Consider the following 9,034-nt stretch of genomic DNA (forward strand, 5'->3'; position numbering starts at 1 on the left):
TACGGATTACAGATTGAGTTTCTACTTCCAGTAATTACAAAACGCTCTGCTTTATGAAATGTGGATAAAATATACGAAACCACTGCCTGAAAGCACTGGAGAAGAACAACAAGCAGACAGAAACTAGACGGAGGCAGGAGCTCTTGAAAGAAAAGCTGCTTTGGGGGCGCCTGGGTGGCTCAGTCATTAGGCGTCTGCCTTGGCTTGGGTCATGGTCCCGGTGTCCTGGGGTCCTGGGATCAGCCCCACCACGGGCTCCCTGCTCAACGGGAAACCTGCTTCTCCCTCTCCTACTCCCTCTGCTTGTGTTCTCTCTCTCGCTGTGTCTCTCTTTGTCAAATGAATAAATAAAATCTTGAAAAAAAGAAGAAGAAGAAGAAGAGCTGTTTTTCTCTGAGGATTCTCTCCCAGACCTCAAACAGGAAGCCACAGGCCCAATGGCAGAAGAGGCAGAGGATGGGAACGCCACCGCAGCTGGAAACCCAGGGGGCAACGCTGGGAAGTTTGGAGCCTCTGCGTGTGAGGAGCTGGAAGCTGTAAACTTCAGATATGTGGCTGGCCTGAACTGCCCACGTGTGGGCAACAATTCCAACAATTCCAGGGACTCCAGGGAAAGACAAAGAGCTGGAAGGCCAAAAGCTGAGGAGAGATTCACTTGCTATCAGTTCCAGGGATGTTTGAAGTCTGACAGAGGAGCTTGGTAAAGGCCCCAGTTTTCCCCCAAAGGGCCACACCTTGGGAATGAAGACTACGTTCTAGAGATGAGATCTGCCCTAGAACTAAGGGCAAAATCAAAATATATCCGCCCTTGTGAAACTTAAAGCCCAGCCTCCACAAGTTTTGGGTGATGTTCCGTAATTCAACCACCTGAAGAACAAAACTCAACATTCTTCAGAGAATTACAACAGAACCCAGAATCTCTGCACCATATCATCCATGATGCCTAATATAAATATTAAGTACTGAACATGCCAAGAAACAGACAAATGTGACTGAGTCAAGAGAAAAAATTCAAAAAAATATTCAGATGCAGTCAACAGAAATAGATCTGCACATTCTATTCTAGGTAATAAATTTATAAGAAAGTACTTTATACTAAATATGATTAAAATCTACAGAAAAAAAAAGATGGCTGTAGTGATTGATCATGGAGAGTTTTTTAAAAGATTGATATAGTAAGTATGGGCGGAAGGGCGCCTGGGTGGCTGAGTCGGTTAAGCCACAGCCTTCAGCCCGAGTCATGATCCCAGAGTCCCAGGCTCCAGTCCCACATTGGGCTCCCGGCTCTGCAGGGAGTCTGCTTCTCCCTCTGACCTTCTCCCCTCTCATGCTCTCTCTCACTGTCTCTCTCTCAAATAAATAAATAAATAAATCTTTTAAAAAATAAAAATAAAAAGTAAGTATTGTGGGAGTGTGGGGGGCAGTCCAGATACAAATGTATCTGGACTTCTAGTTTCCTGGCCTGGCACTGGAAATCAACCAGCTGAAAAGCAACAACTCTTCTTAGATCCTTCAGAGAACTGAGATCATAGGACAAGTTTTGCCCCAAAATTGGAGAGGTAGGCAGGCAGAAAACGAAGCTCAGCTTTCTGGAGCAGAACCCTCCGTAAGAACCACTACTAGGGGAGGAAGATCTAAACTGTAATTGATGAATTGCTGGTGTGGCTCAGTGTGGACAAGTTTGAAAATTTAAAAAAATACAAGGTGGGGGGTCCAATCTTAAGGGATCCTCCCACCTTTGTGAGTTTAACCTTCACGAGAATGCCCTCGAAAGAAACTAGGATGGCCCTAAATGCCAAACCGGACCTGGAGGGAAAGAAATACCTCTCTAGCCCACATCTAGCCTTCCCCTTTCTCCACACCTTTTCACCACATCAGTGGGGGCTCCTGGATAAAAATGGGATACAAGTGAAAGAATTGCCCACCTCAGACCTAATTAAAAAAGAAGTTTCTAGGAAAACCCAAAGATACCAAGACAAATTGAAGGCACCTGAGGAATATTTTGCCTCTGACACTTATGGCTATGGCAAACAATGAATATGGACTAAACCCTAGCAAGGTAAATATGAAATTTCACACTAAAGGTCTATTTACCTCAGTTTCTTCCACATGATGCATCATGTCCAACTTTCAACCAAAAAATTACAAGGCATACTAAAAGACAAAAAACACAGTTTGAAGAGACAACAAGCATCAGAGCTAGACTTGGCTCTGGCAGAGATGTTGGAATTCTCAGATTGGGAATTTTAAAAGCTATAATGAATGTGCTAATGGCTCTGATGGAAAAAGTGGCCAACATGTAAGAACAGATAGGTGATGTAAGCAGAGAGATGGAAAGTCTCAGAAGGGAAAGGAAATGTGAGAAATCAAAAACACTGTGACAGAAGTGAAGAATACCTTTGATGGGCTCAGCAGTAGACCTGGACATGGCAGAGGAAAGAATCAATTAACTTGAAGACTTGTGAAACTTCTAAAACTGAAGTGTAAATAGAAGAATGAATGAAGGGGCGCCTGGGTGGCTCAGTGGGTTAAGCCTCTGCCTTCAGCTCAGGTCATGATCCCAGGGTCTTGGGATCGAGCACCACGTCGGGCTCTCTGCTCGGCAGGGAGCCTGCTTCTTCCTCCCTCTCTGCCTGCCTCTCTGCCTACTTGTGATCTCTCTCCCTCTGTCAAATAAATAAATAAAATCTTTAAAAAAAAAGAAGAATGAATGAACAGAACAGAACATCCACAAATTTTGTGACTATTATGAAAGGTGTTGCATAGGCATACTGGGAATACCAAAAGGTGAAGAGAGAAAGGTACAAAAGAAATACTTAAAACAATAATGACTGATAATTTCAAAAAATTAATGAAAGAAAATCACAGATCCAGGAGTTTCGGGGAACACTAGGCAGAATAAACACATAAAACATCTGAACTCCTAGGCATATCATATTCCAACTAAAGAAAATTAAAGATGGAGAAAATCTTGAAAGAAACTGGAGGAGAAATAAAACACCCAAACAAACAAACCCTTACCTATAAAGAAGCAAAGACAGAATTACATTGGACTTCTCAGAAACCATGCAAACGGTGAGAGAGCAAAAGAAGATAGTTCATGTGGAAAGAAAAATGCCACAAACCTAGAGTACTGTATCTAGCTACATGTGCCTTCAAAAGTGAAGGAGAAATAGTAAAGACTTTCTCAAACAAACAAAAATTGAGGAACTTTGTTGCCAGTAGCTTTGCTTTGCAAGAAATGTTAGAAGAAATTCTTCACAAAGGAGAAAAATGACATAGGTCAGAAACTCTGATCTAAATAAAGAAAAGAAGAGCTTTAAAGAAGGAATAAATAAGGTAAAAAATTTTTTTTCATTTTCATATTCTTTTTTTTAAAAATATTTTATTTATTTGTCAGAGAGAGAGAGAGCGAGCGCACAGGCAGACAGAGTGGCAGAGGAAGAAGCAGTCTCCCTGCTGAGCAAGGAGCCCGATGTGGGACTCCATCCCAGGATGCTGGGATCATGACCTGAGCTGAAGGCAGCCGTTCAACCAACTGAGTCACCCAGGCATCCCCGATTTCATATTCTTAAGACTTTTTAATTTTTACTTTATTTTTTAAAATTTTTTAAAAAATTTATTTATTTGACAGACAGAGATCACAAGTAGGCAGAGAGGCAGGCAGAGAGAGAGAGAGAAGGAAGCAGGCTCCCTGCTGAGCAGAGAGCCCGATGTAGAGCTCCATCCCAGGACCCTGAGATCACGACCTGAGCCAAAGGCAGCCACTCAACCAACTGAGCCACCCAGGTGCCCCTAATTTTTACTTTATTAAGTTGGCTCCACACCCGATGTGGGGCTCAAACTCACAACCCCAAGTTCAAGAGTCACATGTTCCACCAACTGAGCCAGCCAGGTGCCCCTTCTTTTCCATATTCTTAATTAATCTAACAGATAACCCAGGTTGTTTAATCATAGCAACCATGCATTTGGTAATTATTGCTTATTGATAAGTGAAATGAATGACAGCAATGTTATCAGAGATGGGAGGGTGAAATTGGAAATGTTCTAAAGTTTTGCACTACCTTGAAGTGGTAGGTGTTAGTCTAAAGAGAACTTGGATTCACTGTAAATGTATAATCGAGGGCAACTACTTAAAATAGTTTTAAATAAAAAGTATAATTGATATGTGAAGGGAAGAGAGAAATGGAATAATATAAAAGGCCCAGTTAAGGGGCACCTGGGTGGCTCAGAGGATTAAGCCTCTGCCTTCGGCTCAGGTCATGATCTCAGGGTCCTAGAATCAGGTCCCCCGCATCAGGCTCTCTGCTCAGCAGGGAGCCTGCTTCCCCCTCTCTCTCTGCCTGCCTCTCTGCCTAATTGTGATCTCTGTCTGTCAAATAAATAAATAAAATATTTAAAAAAAAAAAAAAAAAGGCTCAGTTAAAGGAACACCTGGCTGGCTCAATTGGTAGAGCTTGCAACTCTTGATCTTGGGGTTGTAAGTTTGAGTTCCATATTGGGTGTAGAGAGAGTACTTAAAAATAAATAATCTTAAAAAAAAAAAAAAAGGGCCCAGTTAAAACCAGACAAGATGGGAAAAGAGTGGAAGAGGAAAAGAGAAACAAAGAACAATGAACAGAAAACAGTAACAAATATGGTAGATAGTATTACAACTATTTAACAATCATATAAAATACCAATGCCATAACTACACCAATTGAAAGACACAGACCATCAGAGTAGATGATAAAAATGAGGCTTAGGGGGGCGCCTGGGTGGCTCAGTGGGTTAAAGCCTCTGCCTTCGGCTCAGGTCATGATCCCAGGGTCCTGGGATCAAGCCCCACATCGGGTTCTCTGCTCAGCAGGGAGCCTGCTTCCTCCTCTCTCTCTCTGCCTGCCTCTCTGCCCACTTGTAATCTCTGTCTGTCAAATAAATAAAATCTTTTTTAAAAAATGAGGCTTAGGGGTGCCTGGGTGGCTCAGTTGTTAAGCATCTGCTTTTGGCTCAGGTCATGATACCAGGACCCTGGGATCGAGCCCCGCTTCAGGCCCCCCGCTCAGCGGGAAGCCTGCTTCTCCCTCTCCCACTACCCCTGCATGTGTTCCCTCTCTCGCTGTGTCTCCTTCTGTCAAATAAATAAATAAAATCTTAAAAGAAATATTTTGAACTAAATGAAAATGAAAATACAACTTAATGAAATGTGGGAGATACAGTTAAAGTGGTTTCCAGAGGGAAACGGATACAGAACGGATAAAATATTTTAAAGAACGGACACAATATCCCTTCAGAACAGATACAATACAGAACAGAACGGATAAAATATTTTAAAAGTACAGAACGGATAAAATATTTTAAAAATTGTTTTTAACCTTGAGTTAGGGAAGATCTTCTTAAATAAGATAGGAAGCATAACAAAGAAGACTGATAATTCTGACTTTATAAAAATTTCCTGTGCCCAAAATTAAAAAAAACAAATAAATAACAGACTTAGAAAAAATATTTGCAACATACATAATGGAGAAAAAATTAATATCTAGAATGCATCACCGATTCCTATATATTAAGAGACAAACAATATGATAACATAAAAGTTAACCCCATAAAGTGATTAAGGAACAAGTGAATGAAATCATGTTCAAGAGAAGCTAGAAAAGAAATGGGGGGGTACCTGGATGGTTCAGTGGGGAGTCTGCTTCTCCCTTTCCATCTCCTTCTCCCCCTCCCCCCTACTCCTGCTCTCTTCGTCTCAAATAAATAAACGAAATTAAAAAAAAAAAAAGAGGGGCGCCTGGGTAGCTCAGTGGGTTAAGCCGCTGCCTTCGGCTCAGGTCATGATCTCAGGATCCTGGGATCGAGTCCCACATCAGGCTCTCTGCTCAGCAGGGAACCTGCTTCTCTCTCTCTCTCTCTCTGCCTACCTCTCTGTCTACTTGTGATCTCTCTCGGTCAAATAAATAAATAAATATTTAAAAAAAAAAAAAGATGGTATCAGGCACCTGAGAAAGGTTACTTCTTATTTTTTTTAAAGATTCTATTTATTTATTTATTTGTCAGAGAGAGAGAGAGAGAGAGAACACAAGCAGGTAGAGCAGCAGGCAGAAGCAGAGAGAGAAGCAGGCTCCCTGCTGAGCAAGGAGCCCCATGTGGGACTCCATCCCAGGACCCTGGGATCATGACATGAGCCGAAGGCAGCAGCTTAACCAACTGAGCCACCCAGGCGTCCCACGTTTACTTCTTATTAAAGCAACACAAACAGTTGACTGTTTCAACATTATAGTGTTTTTTTTTAAGGTTTTATTTATTTATTTGACAGACAGAGATCACAAGTAGGCAGAGAGGCAGGCAGAGAGAGAGAGGAAGGGAAGCAGGCTCCCTGCTGAGCAGAGAGCCCGATGTGGGGCTCGATCCCAGGACCCTGAGACCATGACCCGAGCCGAAGGCAGAGGCTTAACCCACTGAGCCACCCAGGCGCCCCAACATTATAGTTTTTTAAGAAAGCAAAAGAAAATCATTGTGGAACAGAGTTTTCCTTATCTAGCAAATAAAATATGTACATTCTTCAGAAACCAAATTGGAGGGATTTTGCATTTTGGTGGTTTGGATACAAAACTTTGATTTATTGAGTAAAATGGATGATGTCTTCAAGAATATTTTCCTAAAAGAGAGGCAAGCCAGATGGATGTTCATTTTCTCTTTTTTCCTTTAAAATTTACATATTGCTTTAATAAAATTAAGAAATAACAAAGATCTTTTATTTTTTTTAACGATTTTATTTATTTATTTGACAGACAGAGAGCATAAGCAGGCAGAGAGGCAGGCAGAGAGAGAGATGAGGAAGCAGGCTCCCTGCTGAGCAGAGAGCCGGATGCAGGGCTTGATCCCCAGACCCTGGGATCATGACCTGAACCGAAGGTAGAGGCTTTAACCCACTGGGCCACCCAGGTGCCCCAATGAGGATCTTTTAAAATCTACTATTACAGTGGGACACCTGGGTGGCTAAACATCTGATTAAACTTCTGATTCTTGATTTTGGCCCAGGTCCTGATCTCAAAGTCGTGCATTCAAGCCCTGCACTGGGCTCCATGTTGGGCATGGGGTCTACTTAAAAAAAAAAAAAAAAAACAAAACAAAACAGAGTGCCTGAGTGGCTCAGATGGTTAAACATCCACCTTCGGCTCAGGTCATGATCCCAGAGTCCTAAGATTGAGCCTCGCATCATCTACCTGCTCAGTGGGGACACTGCTTCTCCCTCTGTCTGCCGCTCCCCCTGCTTGTGCTCTCTCTCTGTCAAATAAATAATGATCTTTAAAAAAAAATCAGTTACAGGGGCGCCTGGGTGGCTCAGTGGGTTAAAGCCTCTGCCTTCGGCTCAGGTCATGATCCCAGGGTCCTGGGATCGAGCCCCACATCGGGCTCTCTGCTTGGCAGATAGTCTGCTTCCCTCTCTCTCTCTGCCTGCCTTTCTGCCTACTTGTGATCTCTGTCTGTCAAATAAATAAATAAAATCTTTAAAAAAAAAAAATCGGTTACAGGGGCGCCGGGGTGGCTCAGTGGGTTAAAGCCTCTGCCTTTGGCTCAGGTCATGATCCCAGGGTCCTGGGATCAAGCCCCACATTGGGCTCTCTGCTCAGCAGGGAGCCTGCTTCCTCCTCTCTCTCTCTGCCTGCCTCTCTGCCTACTTGTGATCTCTGTCAAATAAATAAATAAAATCTTTAAAAAAAAATCAGTTACAGAAAGGCTTCAGTCTTCCCTGCCACTATTCACAACTCCCCAAACATAAACCCTACATATCCAGACACTCTTTCTTCTCCATATCTTTCAATGATGTGCTTGGCTACCATTCTTGATTTATCAAAATGAGCCACATTCACTGGCTCCCTGTTCTTATAGATGAGGATTTAACTCACTTGTATCACCCAAACCACATTCCAATACAGTCCTATTATTATTCTTAACTCCTCTCTTATTTATATTTGTAATCTTACACTTTCATTTTTGGTTTTACCTTACTTGGCAGCAAATGAAATGTAGCCACGGACTCATGAAAGCGTGATGTTGTCAATGCGTCTGTTTGGAAGTCACTGGTCTTACTGTGTTTCCCATTGCTCTCAAGCCTGCCCTGATAGGATGGTGGAACGGATTTTGAAGAGCTGGTTATGGTGCCTGCCGGGTGCAATCACTGTGTGGAGCTGACATAATGTCCTATGAGATGCAAGACGTGCTCTAACCAGGGACTAATGTAGAGTGAAATTTCCCCATAGCAAATATACCCCAAGATTTCAGGAATCAAGGGGTAGAAGTGGGAGTGGCTCCTTCCACTGTTACTAATCTAACGACCTACAGTAGAGTTTTGGCTTCCCATCCCCACGACTTTGGGTTCTGCTGGTTGCGAGGTCTTGGTTCCTAGGGATAGGAAGGGGACACACTGGTCCTACAGAACAGGAGGCTGAGACTGCCACCTGGTGACTTTGTCAAGCAAATAAGAGGGTTGCCCTACTGGTTGCGATGACTGGTCTTGATGATCAAGGGTAGATGGGTTTGCTACACAATGGGGGCAAGAAAGAACACCTGGCACCCAGGAGACTCTCTTGGTAATCTTACTTAGTACTCCCACAATCTGTGGTAAAAGTTACGGAAAACTGTAACAACCTAAAACAGGCACAGAACCTAAAACAGGAAGGCACAGAAACGTCAAGAATAAAGATCTAGGTCACTCCACCATATTACCCCCATCACCATCCCCAAAAATATGACCAGCTAGGGACAGGCAGAACAGGTGGTGGAAGAAAAGTTGTCACGTCCTGTGGCCAATCTCAGAAGCAAGCGTGCCAGTGGTTAAAGATGTCCTGTGTCTTTTGTACCTGATACTTTTCTTTTCCGTCTCTCCCATTCTCTTGTTACCTGATAGTATTAATATGTAAGTCATGATTTTTTCTATATCTCAATAGCAGGTTATAAGGGGGCTCCTGGGTGGCTCAGTTGGTTGGCTCAGTTGATTAAGCATCTGCCTTTGGCTCAGGTCATGATTCCAGGGTCCTGGGATGGAGCC

This window comes from Lutra lutra, chromosome 12 (genome assembly GCF_902655055.1).
Source record: "Lutra lutra chromosome 12, mLutLut1.2, whole genome shotgun sequence".
Classification (NCBI taxonomy): Eukaryota; Metazoa; Chordata; class Mammalia; order Carnivora; family Mustelidae; genus Lutra; species Lutra lutra.